This window comes from Sorex fumeus, unplaced genomic scaffold, assembly GCF_029834395.1.
Source record: "Sorex fumeus unplaced genomic scaffold, SorFum_2.1 ptg000063l, whole genome shotgun sequence".
Taxonomy (NCBI): Eukaryota; Metazoa; Chordata; class Mammalia; order Eulipotyphla; family Soricidae; genus Sorex; species Sorex fumeus.
The window spans coordinates 63,865,269-63,882,585 of NW_026606120.1; positions in this window are offsets into that span (position 1 = coordinate 63,865,269).

Below are 17,317 nucleotides of genomic sequence, written 5' to 3' on the forward strand. Positions count from 1 at the left end.
GTAAGCTCCCATGGTCCCCCAAGCAATAGGTCATAGCCCTAGAGGCCACCCAAGCAATACAACATCCTTAGGTATTAGCACTGAACCTCCAGCTCAGGTGGCAAACAACAACAACAACAACAAAAAAAAACCCAAAAAAACACAGGAAAAGCCTAATCCTAGAGCATCACTTGTGAGACCCCTACCCACCACTGCACAGTTCCCTCCCTGCAGCTCCGGACAGACCAGCCAAATAAACATGCTAGAAGGAGTACTTTCCTTTGTTCTCTTTGATACAGTGTGAACTTTAGGCTTATTCTAGGACTGTTTTTCCCAGCTTTCTTCATCTTTCCCTCCTCCTCAGGCATCTTCTTATAGGATATTTTATTCCTCAGCAATGATAGGATTAAGGTTCAGAAGTTTGAACAGAAAGTAAAGATTACAAATTGCTGACTAATGTGAATAGTTTGGAATAATGTGCATATATGTAGATTCTGTGAGCCCTCAGTTAATGTAACTCTCTTTTTGTCACTTTCACTTTTCATATTTAGGGTAAAGCATAAAGAGTACAGTGGTCTATGCAGAAAAAGTAGCCCACAATAGAGTGAGTGCCTTCTACATCCTAGACATTTCTAGGTCATTCAGGAAATCCATTTGATCTCTGCAATAGCTCCTGAGACAAATACTTATTTGATGAATGAGTAAATTCATGTTAAATAGTTTTCCTTGAACCACATGGTTGATAAGTAGCAGAGAATTCTTCTCAGAGGAGGTAAGGCTAATCCAAGTTCTGTTAGCGATAAGATAAAACTGGGGGCTGGAGTGATAGTACAGTTGGTAGAATGTTTGCCTTCAAAACAACAGACCCTGGTTCAATCCTTGGTAACCCATATGTTCCCCTAAGCAGCACCAGGAGTGATTCCTGAGCACAGAGAGAGGCCTGAGCAAGCTCTGAACACCATCAGGTGTGACCCCAAAACAAACAAACAAACAAACAAGATACATCAACTGTTCTTAAGAATAGGAAAATCATTCATGTGATAGATTTGGCAATATATAGACCAAAGAGTCTGGACCAGAAGATTCCAAAACACTTTCTGATGTATATATGTGTTACTTTGGACAAGTCACTTCATACATTTTTGTTTAGTTTTTCTACTCATAAGATTGTTGGAGAGATTAAGTAACATGATTAAATAATCTGTTTTAAGACTGAGAACCTAGAAGGGTACTTAACAAACCACCATTGCCACTTTCCTCCTCCTCCTTACCATCATTATCTAAATCAAAACCATTATTCTTACCAACACTAATTATCATTAACATCTACTAGATTTACTTTCAGCACTTTAGTGATATAATAAAATAATGGACATGTTTTGAGGCCAAAAATAAAAAAATAAAAGCACTTTAAAGGTTTTGGAACATATTTTAGAAACTTGGAGAATTGAAAATAAAATTTTCAAAAGCTGTAGATTGAATTTAAGGTAGCTGCTGCAAACTTTGCAATTTTTTACTCCACGTCAACGTTTTGTGACCTGAAAATGCTGAAAGATGACTTAAATAAAAAGAAAACACATTTAACCATCTCTTGATGTTTACATGCTCATGTTGTTTACATTTATAGAAGTCAGCTAGATTTATGGTTTAGTTAACCATTGGGAACTTAAACAGGCTATGAAATCTCTTAGGTTGCATTCTAAGAAAAAGAATGAGGTAAGGGATTTAATATCTAATAAAAAAGAGGATTATTGTCAACCTATGAAGAGAGAGAAAAAAGTGTAGAGATCTAATGGTTTTCTTTGTGCCCAGAGGAGACAAAAAGGAAGAAAAGAGAGCTTCTTTAAAACTGAAATTGTGTGTATGGTACTGATAATGTCTGTCATGCCAAACCCCATCTGAGAAGGAATACAGAGAGACACCCCAGAATGCTGATGACTAGTTGCTGCCAGGAGAAATCTGAGTTGAATTATATCTAGACTCACTTCTGAGGGTGCATCCCTTAATGAACACAGCTGCTGTAAACTCAGTAGTTTCCAAGTAACAGTCATGGTGATGATGCTGATGATAAAATATCACCATTATCCATCAGCATGGTTTTATTGCCTTAAGGATTAGACTATCATTAACAGCTCATTTTTATATACTCCATTATGGCCTCACTCCTGTATCAAAGGAGAATTTTGGAAATCAAAAAGATACTGCCATCCATCAAAATACTGTGCCCCCTATCTTCCCCCAGCAATCCCTTGTATGTTTTGATAAACTTTAGGTATAGGTATCTATGTTTGCAAAATTCTTATTCAACATAGGGGAAAGTGCCCCAAATGCTTGAGTCATTAACACAGTTTCATAGATCTCTGAGATGTGTAGAATTTCAATATATGAAAGACCACACACTTTATTCTCAAGAATCACAAATCACAAATCATGCTCAGCTTGTCAGGTGTCAGGGAATGGAACTTGAAACTTCATCCCTGATCGGCAGATACTCTGTCATTGAGCTATCCCTGGGCATAGTCAGGAATGGGATTGTATTAGAGTTGGTCTTCGTGAAGAACAATCCAGTGCCAGATTTTTATTATTACTTGGAAATAATAGTTCTTTCAGTGTCCCCAAAGAGTCAGGAGTAGGATGAGGCCAATGCAATACTTACAGAAAGGATTAAATGATTGCCTTTTAAATTTTGCATCATAGACCCTAAATTTACTTCATTTCTCCCCATTCTTCCTGGTCCTAGTCTTTAACTGAAAGTCTCTGATGTTTACCAAGCTTCTCTTCCTTGGCAGAGTCTGAATTCCATATGTTCCTTCCTAAGCCCTATCAGATTCTCTCTGCTGAACATAGCTTCTTGGCTTCTTTGCCTTCACTTACAAATTGGCAACTATTTCCAGAGAAAATTGAAAGTTTTACTATCAATCTCATCTATCTGCACTTCCCCAGAATTTTTAAGCACTTTAGTCATTACTTACCTGTCACTGACGAATGAGTTTCAAATGAATTTTTGGGTTTTGTTTTGGGGGCCCAGACTCAGCTGGCCTCAGGGGCTACTCCTGATTTTGTATTTGCCCCCTGTGGTGCTGGGGAGACTGTGCAGAATCAAACCCAGGTCATACATATGGCAAGGCAAGAGCTCTATCAATGAGTCATATTTCCAGTCTCCAAATGAACAGGTTTGTAAGCTATTCATTTGACTCTTTCACTAATTCTCTGGAGCATGGATAGTCTGATACAAGCTAGTCTACACAGTCAAAAGTGAAAATTCCTTTGTGTGGTAATACAAGGTAGAGAATACATTCATTTTTTCTCAAATTATTAATATCTTGTAGATGTTTTAAAATCTCCCTAAGTTCCTACCTTTCCTGATGGCCATTAAGTGCTGGGTTTCCTCAGATTTTCCCTTGAATAATTGTATCTGCATTGCATGAAATTCTGCCCACATTTTGAAGAGTTCCAGTTTTCGATCTCCATGAAAGGTTTGGAACCCTTTATGAAACATCTCTTTCTAGCTCTTTTTTCTGCTTCTTAATGTCTAGGGGCCAGAGAGATAGTGCAGTGGGTAAAGCATTTGCCTTGCATGCAACCAACCTGTGTTGATCCCTGCCATCTTATATCATCTCCCAAGAACTGCCAGAAGTGAATCCTGAGTACAGAGTCAGGATTAACCCCTAAGTACCACTGACTATAGCCCCAAAACCAAACAAACAAAAAAAATTCCAATAGTGAATCGCCATTTTTTTTCTCTGCCTTATCATTATCCTCTTACTTTCCTACTCCTATTTCCTTTCAAAGTTAATGATGGTTGCTTTCCTCAGAATTCTTCCTGAAATTAAAATTTTAAAATTTCATTCTTTTACCATATTTTAAATCTCACATAATTTATGCCTGTACATGTAATTCCCATATAAATAAAATATATGTCACATGTGGTATATCAAATTATTTAGTATACATGTTTAAATGTACTCCTTGCATTCTCCTATTTTTCTATTTAGATCGCCCTCATTTAGAATGTCTTGACTGTGCTTTACCAGCATCCTACTAATTTAGAAATGGCACATATTTACCTTGCGTCTGTTCTCACTTTCTCTTCTTTCTCTCACCCATGACAAGCACTACTTCTTTATTATATTACTGAGACTTTCCTGATGAATCCAGATGTAGTTTAAAATTTCTTCTTAATTTCTTCTTTGGAGTCACCACATGCACCGATAAACAAAACAAAGCCAAGATTTCATCTTCTCTAACCTTTCTACCAGGTGGTAGGAATTCAGATAGTATCGAATACACAGGAGATATAGTTCAGGAAAATCATGTCATCATTGACCTTTAAAAAAAAATCTACGAGGGTCTGTTACAGCTCACTATCGAAGACTTTTATAATCTAACTTATTGGAAAATTTAGATTCACTTACCATCATTGATAATAGTACTCTAGTCTTCCATGACAACACGTTTCCCATTCTAGCATTTTCAACATCTTTCTTGTGCTCTTTGTCCATGCCTTTACTTCTTTCAAAAACTCCCTTTCTCATTCACTATCTAACCCCTACCTACTCCTACCCTTTCCTAGACATCTCCTTGCAGAACTCATTGATTCTTTTTTCTGCTCTCGAGAACAAATTTTGAGCCTTTCGTAGAGAATAAAAAATTTCTTTTTAACTGCTCACACATAGTTGCGGAAAAATCATTCCCAATAATCCTGGTGTCTTCCTTCAGTGCAAAAATACCTAGCAGGTGCTCAGTAAGGAAATAAAAGAATACGTGAAGTAGGCAGCCCTCTTTTCTCTCTCCAGGCGCTGTGACAGGCCTGGCTGCTTCTTTCAATTTCACCATAAATTCAATATTTCTTGGATAGCTAGTATGTGTTAGTCATTGTGCAAAATACATGACAGAAAGCTACAGTTTCTGCCAAAGCATCCCACTGTATCTAAAGTAACAGGAACTAAGTGAGAACCACTTTAAGTAGCTTTTACACAAACATTTCAATCTGTCATGTTCCTTTCCATGGGTGAGGGAACTGTAAATGAAGTATTTGGCTCTCAGAGAGTTATGGCACAATTCTTGGCTCACTTTGATAAATATTGATCTTGTATAAATTACTCAGGAGAGGCAGTCGATGGTTCTCTGAGCAGCACACACAACCCCTACTCCCTTTATGCAAAGACATAAATCATTTATGAATAGAGCCCCACATGCTCTATGAATAAGTCCCTTGGATTCCAAAATGACTGATACTCAAGTATTTTTCTCATTTGAGTGCAGGCTTAAATTTAAGCAAGCATTCAGACGACATGAAGATACAATGCCCTTTTGTTCACATAAGGTGAGAGATGCATAATAGGCTCCCGAGGGTAAACATCGCATGTTTCAAAATAAACACCATTAAATGCGACTGCACATTTTATGCCTTTAATAAGGCTGATGGCAAGGGGATAGCTCTTTAGAAACATGTCATGTCATGTCCATTCAATTTTGCGTTTAGTCACTGGTAGAAAGAGGAGGGTTAGAGTGTGTATGTATGTATGCGGAATTACAGAGAATTAGTTTTCTTTGACTACAGTTGAATCAAGCCTTTGGCTTCATCTGGAAAGTTGTGAATAGCACAATAAGGGGTCTGTGTGTGGTGAGGAGTCATTAAAATAAAGAACCAAAGGGCAGCAAACATTGGTTTTCAGGGATTCTTGTGGTAAGATTAATAATGAGTGTTTAACCTCTGGGGACTTCATCACTAAAGGGACAGGAGGGAGGATAAAGAGACATACTGACAAATAGCTTGTGGTCTCTTGGCAGGAGCTGGAATTTGACATTAGAGCTCACACAAAGGGTCAAAATGCTGAGACTTCTTGGGAGGAGAAAAAAGGAATGTGACTTATGCTCTTTGGTACCTTTATTTATGTGACTTTCTCCACCTTTAATTTTTTTGTTCTCCAACTCCCCCCCCCCCCACCACACACACACACATTCTGTGCATTTTTCTCATTTCTTTCACAATTTAAATGGCATATAACCATGTCACAGAAATCCTATATTTAGGAATTGATGAACAGAAAGTATTTAATGAGGCCAAAGAGTTATATATACAAGAATAGTTATTGCAAAATTATTTATAATGAGACAATCATCTAAGTGCCCACAGTAGATTAATTGAACAAATTTGTGAAAATTCCTACAAATAAATGAAATGTAGCAATAAAAATGTAGCAGATAGACATTCGTCTAGATTTACTCTGGGTTAAAGAGTAGAGAAAGGCTGCAGAACAATATTTATAGTGTCATTTAAAAAAACCAAACCACCATATCTCGTAAATATGTATATAGATGATATGGTTTATAATGAATATGTCTGAGAGTGGAATAAGGGCAAAAGCAGAGTGCACTTTCACATTGCATATGGAACATTGTCTATATTAGTTGAATTTATGGTATTGTATAAAGATTACTATTTGGTTTTGCAACTGAGAATATTTTTTGTTAGAAAGTTTATTGTCATTCAAGTCCAAGCTCCAATATCATCTCATCTAGGAATGGACACTCCCAATTACACAAAGAAGCAGAAATTGTGCCAATTTTGTGACCTTGATCCATAATACTGCAACATTAGGGAGAAAACACTGACTTTGGGGGTCAGAAAACTGGAGTTCCGCTGATTTTGAGCTAGAGTAGTAGAGAAATGACAAGAACTTCTAAGCCTAAATTTTCCTTTCTATAAAATGAAAGAAACAACTTTATCACCACAATATCTTTGGAAGTTGCAAAATGAAAGGCATGCAACAATTACTAATTGTGTGCTTGCCTTGTGGATCTTACAGTTTTTCAGTTCCCAAAGAGCAGAGCCTGCACAATCATTAATTCAATCGATAGGCAGAAGTTGAGTAACTCTATGTATCAGGCATTATACTGAGATCTAGGAACATATCAATTAACGAGAACAATGACAGCTTTCCCCAGGTGAAAAGTTAAGTAAAAAAAATTGGGGCTGGAGCGATAGCACAGCAGATAAGGAGTTTGCCTTGCATGCACCCGACCTGGGTTCGATTCCCAGCATCCTATATGGTCCCCTGAGCACTGCCAGGAGTGATTACTGAGTGCAGAGCCAGGAGTAACCCCTGTGCATCGCCAGGTGTGATCCAAAATGCAAAAAATAAATAAATAATTTTTTTAAAAAAGAAAAAAAATAAAAATTAAGTAAAGAAATCACACAAATAGTTCAATTACCAAATATTGTGATAAAAGGTAAAGGTAAAGGCCCTCCCGTTGATCGTCGATTTGCTCGAGTGGGCCCAGTAACGTCTCCATTGGAGACTTTGTTGTTACTGTGTCTGGCATATCGAATACTCTCGGTAGCTTGCCGGGCTCTCTGAGAGGGGCGGAGGAATCGAACTCGGGTCGGCCATGCTGGCCGCTTGTAAGGCGAACGCCCTACCCGCTGTGCTATATTGTGATAAGTGATATAATAGGCGAATCGAGAAATGCCTTTATCAGAAAAGACATTTTCAGCCAAGGAAAAATCCTCTAGTCGTCAAAAAAAAAAGACAGAAAGAATTTTAAGTGTCAGATGAATAGTACAGAAATGGATGACAGTGGGGAGCTTTGAGGATGTTAAGTATGTTAGCATGGTTGAAACTTGAAGGGTGAGGAGAGGGGACACATATGCGGGTCTTGTATTCCACTAAGGTGCCTCCTTATCTTCCTCGAGTTTTTGTTGGCTCAACAGAATATCACTGAAGCTTAGAATTTAAATGTCTTCCAATCTTAAATTCAGCTGGAGTATAAAAAGGTCTCAGACTCAGAACCAGCACTACTTTAATATTTATGCAGAAACTCAGCAGGTTTTACGAAACATGGATCCATTCAAACTTTTCAAAATTAGGTCATGGGGAAGAAGTATTCTAATTCTAAACTAGGTCATCTGAGCGATGGAGAGGGTGAAAGAGAGAAGCTGATGAAAGAGTGAAGCCAGGATTTCTTTGACTGAATTATTATTGATTCATCATAACAATGGAATTTCAGAGGGTTAGCTTCACACTTGTCCATATGAAGGAGTATTTGAAGCAATAGTACTTCGTTACACCAGCACCGAAGTTCTAATACAATTCTACTCTTCAAAAGACCCCTTCAGTCATTCTTGGCACCTTTCTTTCCCTTTCTCTCTGGTAATAATCATAATTTTCACTGGGTTTATGTTAATTTTGCTGCATTGTTTCCAGTTTGTTTTCTTCTGGAGTTGTCATTCTACATACGAATGAAACCATTTGGCAATTGTCCTTCATTTCCTTACTTATTTTACTTAATATCATCACCGCTAGATCCATCTCTTTTGTCTTCAAGAGCACAATTTCATCTTTTTAAATGACAGAGTAGTATTTCATTGATGTATAAAAAGCATAATGAGCTCGAGTCACTTATCTGTTCATGCATGAACTCTCTCCACAAGAGCTTAGGTGTTTTCAGTCCTAAATGCTGAGCATAAAAGAGATGGAAGAGTGTTTTTTTTCTCTTTCCTCATAATGTTTACCACACAGTAGTAAGCTATATATTTTTATATATAACATGATAGAGTAGACATGTCATGAGTTAATTTGGAGGAAGACAAAAGGACATGACACAGAACTTAATCTCAAAGGGAGTGCAGAACTTTTTTTCTACTTAGCTGTGAGAAAGTCCCACCTATACACAGGGCAATGAGGAAGCATACTAAAGCAAGACAGGACCTGGAAATAAAATGTAGCAGTAATTACACCTGCTCAGGGGATCAACTACATTCCTGATGTGGATAGAAGGTAAAGGTGATTTTGAAGGTAATACATGAATGTTCTGGCATCAGATTTGCTAAAGAAAGGCATATGATAGTCTACTGTATTTGAGTTCTGAATAATGTTATTTTACACAGGTAAAGTAAGAAAAAATAGCATAAAATTTAAATTCACATTTTTTGTTACTCTTTGTTATTTCTTTTGATGGTTGTTTTACTTTTGTTTTAAAATGATGGAAAGAATTTTTAAGTACCTGGTAGATAAGTGGAAGTGGGAAAGAAAGGTACATTTTAAACATGTCATTATTTTATTTTATTTCATTTTCACAATATGGAAAGAGACTGCTATATCCTGAGGTTTTATGAAAAGCAAGTAAAACAATTCAGAGTTCAAAGAGGTTAATGTATAATTCCATAACTGAAAACTATAAATGAAATACCACTCACAAAGAATAGGTGAAAGCCTCCACTGTTTTATTATTAAAAATTTAAATATGTAGGAAAGTTGAAAGAATTGCCCAGTCAATGCCCATATGCCCATCACCTACATTCTACATTTAACACTGTTATTTTTGTTTCATCAACATTAAAACTTAAAAAAATTCTGACTATGCAATAACTAGTCATAGTATAAAAATTCTACAAGTAATTATTTTAAATGCATTTATAAGCTCCTGGGTTCAATCCTTGACACCAAAACTAAACAAAAGTATAAATGCTGTATCTTAAATTTGGTGAGGTCAAGTACCATGTTTGTTTACCTCCATAGAGCCAATGCCCAGTTTGACTCTTAGCTCAGAGTTGACCCTTAATAAATTTTTATTGAATGAATGACATCATCCCAATGAATAAAAATGGGTCTTAGCTAGTGAGGCAATCTAGCATGCTCTTTGACAAATTAATAATAGGAAAAATATGTTCCAAAGTGGAAGGAACCAGAATTTAACAGATCAATATTGAAGAGATTGGAAATTAAATGAAAACAAGAGAAATTAAAGCCAGTCTCTCTGCACATGCTGACACACACTAGAGAAGGATTTGAAGAATTCAAGTGAACCATGGTAAACACATTAGACACTAGCATGAGGTCTCTCATTTTGGTTAGTGATTAATTAATCACACAAGTGAAATATAGAAGAACTTCTGCTTAGTAGAGTTTTTACATTAAAAATCTGGATGACAGCTAGAGAAACAGTACAGTGGTTAGGTCGCTTGCCAACCCAGGTTCCATACCTGGCATCCCATATAGTCAGTCCCCTGAGCCCACTGGGAGTGAACCCTGAGTACAGAGCCAGGAGTTAGACCTGCACACTGCTGAGGACGAACTCCTCTAGCTCCCCAAAAATATTAAATGAGTGGTAGAAAATAAGTGTGTTATTATAAACTAGAAGCATAAATCTTTGGTTTAAAACTAGTTAAATATAAGATAACTTAGTTGCACTGTAGGACTGTCCTCTCATTGTTCATCAATTGGGCACCAGTAACATCTCACAACAAATTGTGATACTTGTTATTACTATTTTTGGCATATCGAATACACCATGGGGAACTCTGCTGTGCGGGTGAGATACTCTCGGTAGCTTACTGGACTCTCTTAGAGAGATGGAGGAATCGAACCTGGATCAGTGCATGCAAGGCAAACACCCTACCTGCTGTGTTATCGCTCCAGTCCTAATTAGACAGTATTAGTGGGAAAAATAGATCTTAAGAAGAAATGGTCCCACTTTAAGTAGTCCTCTCAACACTGAGCGCTATAATAGTACTTGTAATAGAATAAGGGTAAAATATATAATAGGTTAGAATTTTTAAAGGAATTTGGATATTTAGACTAAGCAGAAGAAAATAACAAATAATGTCTTAATAATCTTCAAGTATTTGAAGAGCTGACAGAAAGTGACACAGAAATAGGGGTTTCAAGAGGGTAGCTAAACTGATGGTATATGTATTAATATAAATAATAAATATACTAATAGTTTATATTTTCAAATATATATACATGAATACATAAATCATAAGGATCAGAACATAAAAGCTTTTATGCTCTCAGGTCAAAAAACAAAGGGAAAGTAGGTAAGATAACATTGCAGAGAAAGCTATAGGTAAGGACCGTGGAAGAATTCAGTTTTATAAGATGAGAGTGAAGCATGAATAATATATATTGAGAAGGAGTAGAGTCTGTCTCTGGTAATACAGAAAAACCAAGATAATTAACAAATGTCTAACTTCCAACCTTAAACACACACACACACACACACACACACACACACACACACACACACACCAGAAATAAAGAATCTGCACTTAGATGAGAATAGTGAATGTGAGAGTAGAAAATAACACTATAGGGATAGTTTCTAGGTGTGACTGATGCAGAACTTCCCTGGGTGTGTTCAGTTCCCAATGGTCTGTTGTCCAGAAACTATCCCAGGTATTAACACACCAGCCTCCACAGAGGGCAACTCTCAAAAGGCAAAACGTTTCATCAGAGAAGTAGTGAGAAAAGCCAGGAGGGAAAGTAAGCAAAACCTCAAATTAGTCTTTTATAACATAACTTTGGATTGGGAGAGGCTTTCTACTGTATTTAATTCTTAAGAAGCAAATCACGTGTCCAGTCCACACATAGAGAAAGATGCATGTGAGAACCCGGTGAGGTCACTGGGACTCATGGCAGAAAATTGTGCCTCACAGCAAGGCACTAAGGACCTGGGGGGGAAGGGCATCCCAGACACTGGGAACAGCAAATGCAAAAACCAAGGCATGGTTTAGGGACAGAGGGAAGGCAGGAGCGGGATTAGAAGACCAGGAGGTAGTAACTTGAAAAGTAGATACAGATCCTAGGTCGTAAGAGACTTCTCAGATCTCAGGTTGGGTTTGATTATGAATGTGAAAAAAATTTCTTGGAGGGGTTTGAGCAGTGAAAGGTAAATCAACTTTTCTCTATGAAGTCATAGGAATAGTAAATAGTGCTTTCTATTTGTTTTATTTTATTTTATTTTTTAATGTCCCGACCAGGGCTCCGGCAGCCAAAGACCTCCAGGACCAGCCACCACCATGCTGAGACCACTCTCCGCACACATGAAGGTACTGGCAGAGGGACAAAGCCACGCGGGTTCTGGGGCCGAGATCTCCAAAACTATTCGGATTTGGGCCGAACATCCTCCACCCAGATCCTCCAAAGTCCAGTAGACGGGGGTCACACCCACCAACTGGCCCCCTGGCGCCGTGTAATCCCATCAACGGCCAAGACTCAGAGACTATAAAAACCAGATCCCGGAAGAGAACAGTGCAGCCCGCGCGACATCTTATTATGACATCTTATTATCTCATTCCTACTTTGGACAAACCAGCAGGCTACCGAATGTAGCCTGCCCACATGGCAGAGTCTGGCAAACTCCCCGTGGCGTACCCAATATGCCAAATACCAGTAACAATGATGGGTCTCATTCTCCTAAAGAGCCTTGAATATAATCTCAGGGCTAGGATGAAGGAGACGTTACTGGGGCCTGCTCGAGGCAATCGCCGATTAACAGGATGATTTGTGATTTGTGATTTTTAATGTAGGAATATTGCTATTTATTCAGCCATTGATTAGGCTGATTGAATTTGGCATGAACTCCACCTTACATTTTTTTCTTTTTTATAAATTTATTTATTGAATCACCGTGAAAGCAGTTACAAAGCTTTCGGGCTTAAGTCTCAGTCATACAATGATAAAACACCTGTCCCTTCACCAGTGCCCAATTTCCACCACCAAAACTCCCAGCATAGCCCCTATTCCACACTCTCTCCCTACCTGTGGGGCAGATGATTTCCATATTACTCTCTCTCTACTTTTATTTCATTCAATATTTCAACCCCAGACCCACCATTATTATTTGGGATTTTACCCCAATACTCAGATCTGCCGAAAAGGCAATTGTAGACAATTTGTTTTCTATTGCTTGTTATGAATAACATATGATGTCATGCAGCCAAAGTAGTGGCTGCACGATTTTGGAATTCCAAAATTTTAACAATTAAAATTTAAATTAATTTAAATTAATTAATTTAAAATTTAAATTTAATTAAATTTTTGCAAAACCTTCTGGTTTCCGAGATTTGTTTCTGAGTCTCTTGGATTATGGACATTAAGCAGCTTGATCAGGAGCCAGAGAGGCTCTTCATGGGAGGTGACTTGGGGTCTCGTTGGGGTGGGGAGGAAAGGGCCAGCACCACCCCGATCCCATTAGGCCCCGTGTATCTCGTCATTGTGGGCCCAAACATGACTGTCCAGTGGCCTCTGGAGGATGGCGGCTACTGGGCTGCCAGGGGAAACAGGCCAAGGCACGAAACCCTATTCCCACCTGGGTTAGCCCGGCGCCAGTAACCTAGTGCAGGGCCTGGACACATTTCTGCCAAAGTTGCTGGGTTCTGAGATTCGTTTCTGCATCTCTGGGATCATGGCCGTTAAGCAGTTTTATCAGGAACCAGAGAGGCCTTGCCTCCAATTATATAGCTGAGCCGGAGGTGGTTTGTGGGTGTGTCTCCCCTATACCTAACTTTTGGCTGTTTACTTTCTTGGTAAACTTGGCCCCAAGTTGTTGGGATCTGGCCAAAGGCACAGCAGCAATTTTGTGGTATCTAGAAGTCTGAAGGCACCATCAGGCTGCTGATGTACTCTCCTCACAGGTACAGAATGACCTACTGGGAGCACCGTACCCCCTATTTGTTTTATTTTTAATCACCTTTCTAAGGGGAATCTTGACAATTTCATGCCAGTTGTTCGATTAAAAATTTATCACATTGGGGCTGGAGAAATAGCACAGTGGGTAAGATTTTGCCTTGCACACGGCTAACTTGGGTTCAATTCCCAACATCCCATACGATTCCCTGAGCACTGCCAGAGTAATTCCTGAATGCATAAGCCAGGAATAACACCTGTGTATCACTGGGTGTGACCCAAAAATCCCCCCCCTAAAAAAACAAAAATTTATCACATTGTAGTGGTTCTTAATACCATGCCAGCTAATAACCGGTGAAGAGATGATACAAAGTCATAGAGTTCACGAATTTCAGCTCCTCTCTGGGGAAGGTCTAGTCGATTTCTCTTCATAATTGTTATTAATATTATTATTCTTGGGCTATTTATTGCAATCAGATGATCTTATCTGACTACAACGTCAGGGGGAAAATGTTGGGGGAAGCAATGATTTATTATGTGAAGCAATATTGTCAATGTAAATCTGACCATGTATCCAGTCACTGGGGAAAGTCTCCTATCACTCAGAGGTGTTCAGGAAATTCTCCCTCGTGAAGAGTAAATGTACTTAAATTTTTAATTCCTTCTCCTGAGTTACCTGAGTCACTTAACCCCAACACATAATTACCAGTTGAGCTCTCCTCTGGCCAGAGTGCTTGGCTTTGAAATTCTCCCCGTGGCTACCTCATCCAATGATGTCAGACGGGTGAGCGCCCTGCCAGCCCTTGGCGCTCACAAGATGAGGTGCAAGGGGAAATGCACACTGTCTCTGCTCAGGAAACATCTGGCTGATCGGCCAGTGCTCAAGCGGGTCGCAGGCTTTACATGTTAGGGGAGAAGAATGGGATGGGAAGACAACCGCCAGTGTGGTTCAGCGATGACTCCACCCCGCCAACAAGTTACAAACTGAAACGAGACGTGAGGAAACGGCCTCCGTGGCAGGCCCTCTCCAGGGACCCACATCGCTGTGGCACAGCCCCATTTCCTAGCTTGTAATGGAAAATGAATGCTGTTTACAAGAGCTTAAAGTAGCTGGAATGGGAACATGAGCCAAGCAGTGTTGAGGAGGACAAACTCCTACTTGGAGGCTTGCAGCGGTCCAGTACTAATTCAATACCAGGCCTGAAATAGAGGCTCTTAATGAAGAATATTATTCACTTTCCCTTGGAAAATGAAACACCACATTCATGGGTAAGCAGAATCCATGACCACTTTAAAATGAATCCAGCCCTTCCTAAGCTGTTTGACATAAAACAAAAGTGTCTGTATGTCCTTCATAGAGCTCTTAAGTACCATCATGGTCCTGTTTGGATTCCAGGTGATTTCCTCCACCTTCAATAGTTTATGAGCCACTCTGAGAGGAACCACGAAAGAGATAGGAGTAATGATTGTGTGTGTGGTCCCCACCACGCCAATTCCCATCTCCATTCCTGGGAGAATTCAGGTTTCCTTGACTTGGGATCCTGGCCTGCCAATGTAACAGACTTCTCTTCTACCCTTGTCTTATTATCTGCCTCTCGCCCCTTCCCAGTTAAATCAAAACTATCTTTTCTGGTGTGTGGACTTTTCTTTTTTTGACAGGGTATTGGGCTTTTGGTTACACCTTATGGTACTCAGGGCTTATTCTTATCTCTGTACCTCAGGGATTACTCCTGGTGGTGCTCGGGGGACAATCTGGAGTACAGAGGATAGAATCCTGGTCAGCCACGAAGGCAAATGCTCTACCCACTGTACTAGTGCTCCAGTCCCAGGTGTGTGAATTTTCCAGTATAAGTCCTCTAAAGGTATTTTTTTGAAATCACAATGGAAAAGTAAGGGAATTTTTAAAATTTAAAAAGCAGAGGTGGGGTGGGTGGGGAGACTCTGAAAGTCAAAGCAATCCTAGCTTTAATACATGCTAAGAAATGCATTTGTTCTCCAAGTTCACTTTCTGAGAAGTATGTGGAAGACAAGATGAATTTTCATACCTACCCTTTTCCTATGCAAAAATCCATTCCCTCAGAGGAGGGGCACTCATCTGAGACAGGGCATCTGCTTGACTCAATCTTCTTTATTGAAAGGTTAATCCCATCCTGGTACCCTCTCACAACTACAAACGTGGTTTTACCAAACACTAGGACAGCCCAGGACCCGGTCAAGTTGACAGATAAAATAAACCATCACACTTGCTGAGATCTCAGTGCTCATAGATTGAAAAGAAAAAGAATTAACATTAAGAAATAGCTACTGTCACTCTTTACAATAGCCAGAATCTGGAAAAAACCTGAGTGCCCCAGAACAGATGACTGGTTAAAAATACTTTGGTACATTTACACAATGGAGTACTATGTAGCTGTTAGAAAAGATGAAATCATGAAATTTACATACAAGTGTACTACATGGAAAGTATCATGTTAAGCGAAATGACTCAGAAAGAGCGGGATAGACACAGAAAGATTGCATTCATCTGGGGAACATAAAGCAACAAAATGGGAGACTAACACCCAGGAGTGGCTGAGATTAGTACCAGGAATTTTGCTCCATGACTTGGAGGGCAACCACATGTGCTAGGGGAAAAGGAAGCTCAGATAGAGAAGAGAGCACCAAATAAAGGGTGTTGTGAGGATCCTCCCAGGGTGGGAGAAGCATGTTGAAAGTAGACTATAGACCAAACATGATTGCCACTCAATGCCTCTCTTGCAAAACACAGGACCCAAAAGAAGAGAGAGAGAACAAGGGGGAATGCCCTGTCACAGAGGCAGGGTGGGATGGTGGGGACGGGGGGTGGGAGCGATGCTGGGATCCGTAGTGGTGGAGGATGGGCACTGGTGGAGGGATGGGTACTTGTATAACTGAAACCCAAGCACAAAAATTTGTAAGTCTATAACTGTACCTCATGGTGTTTCACTAATAAAAAAATTATATATATATATATATATATACATATATATATATATAAAAGAAATAGCTACTGTGTACTGAACACCAAAGTTCTTGGTTATTGTAAGGAGCACTTGGCCTGGAGAGACTCATAGTCTATTTGTGGCAAGTCCACCAGTTAAGTGAGAAACTGGGAACTCAAATCCAGACCTCTTTGATTACTGACACCATGCTTGAGGACTCATTTACTTATTTGTTTGGGGCGGGGGAGAGGGTTGGGTTACATCTAGCAGTGCTCATGGGTTATTCCTGATTCTATGCTCAGAAAGAACATCTAATAGTGCTCATCAGACCATCTGTGGTACCAGAGATTCAATTAGGGGTTAACAGGAAGTAAGACAAGTGTCCTAACCCCAGTGCTATGTCTCCTGAACCAAGAACCCTTTGTAAGCTTATGCTACATCATCAATATGATATGAACTGAATTCCTTGATACCTCTACATGTACCACCTTCTCCCACAAGGTGTATGTTGAAATCCTACCCAACAGAACCAGATCAAAAGCCACCTCCTGTATAAACTCTTGACCTCCCAATCCAGCAGGACTCTTCCCTTTGAACTATTCCTTACTTGGTAAAGGCTTAGCTGATTTTTGTTGTTGTTGTAACTAAATTAAGAAAGAAGCTTGTTTCTTCCTTTCATGTAATTGTGGATGGGTGGTAGAGTTGTTTTGTCATTCTTAATTTTAGCCTTTCTCCTTTGAAGCCCAGGCAATGAGTTGTTCCAGTTTTCATTATTTTCCAGCCATCACAAAGGGGAAGAGTACCACGCCACTTCATACCCTTTTCCTTTTAACATTATGAGCTGGAAATGGCACATATTATTCATTCATGCTTATATGACTCTGGCCAGAATTTGGCCAAAAGGCCACACTGCACTGCAAGGGGTAGGGGTTAGAGAGGCCATGCACTTTGCTAAAACTCAAC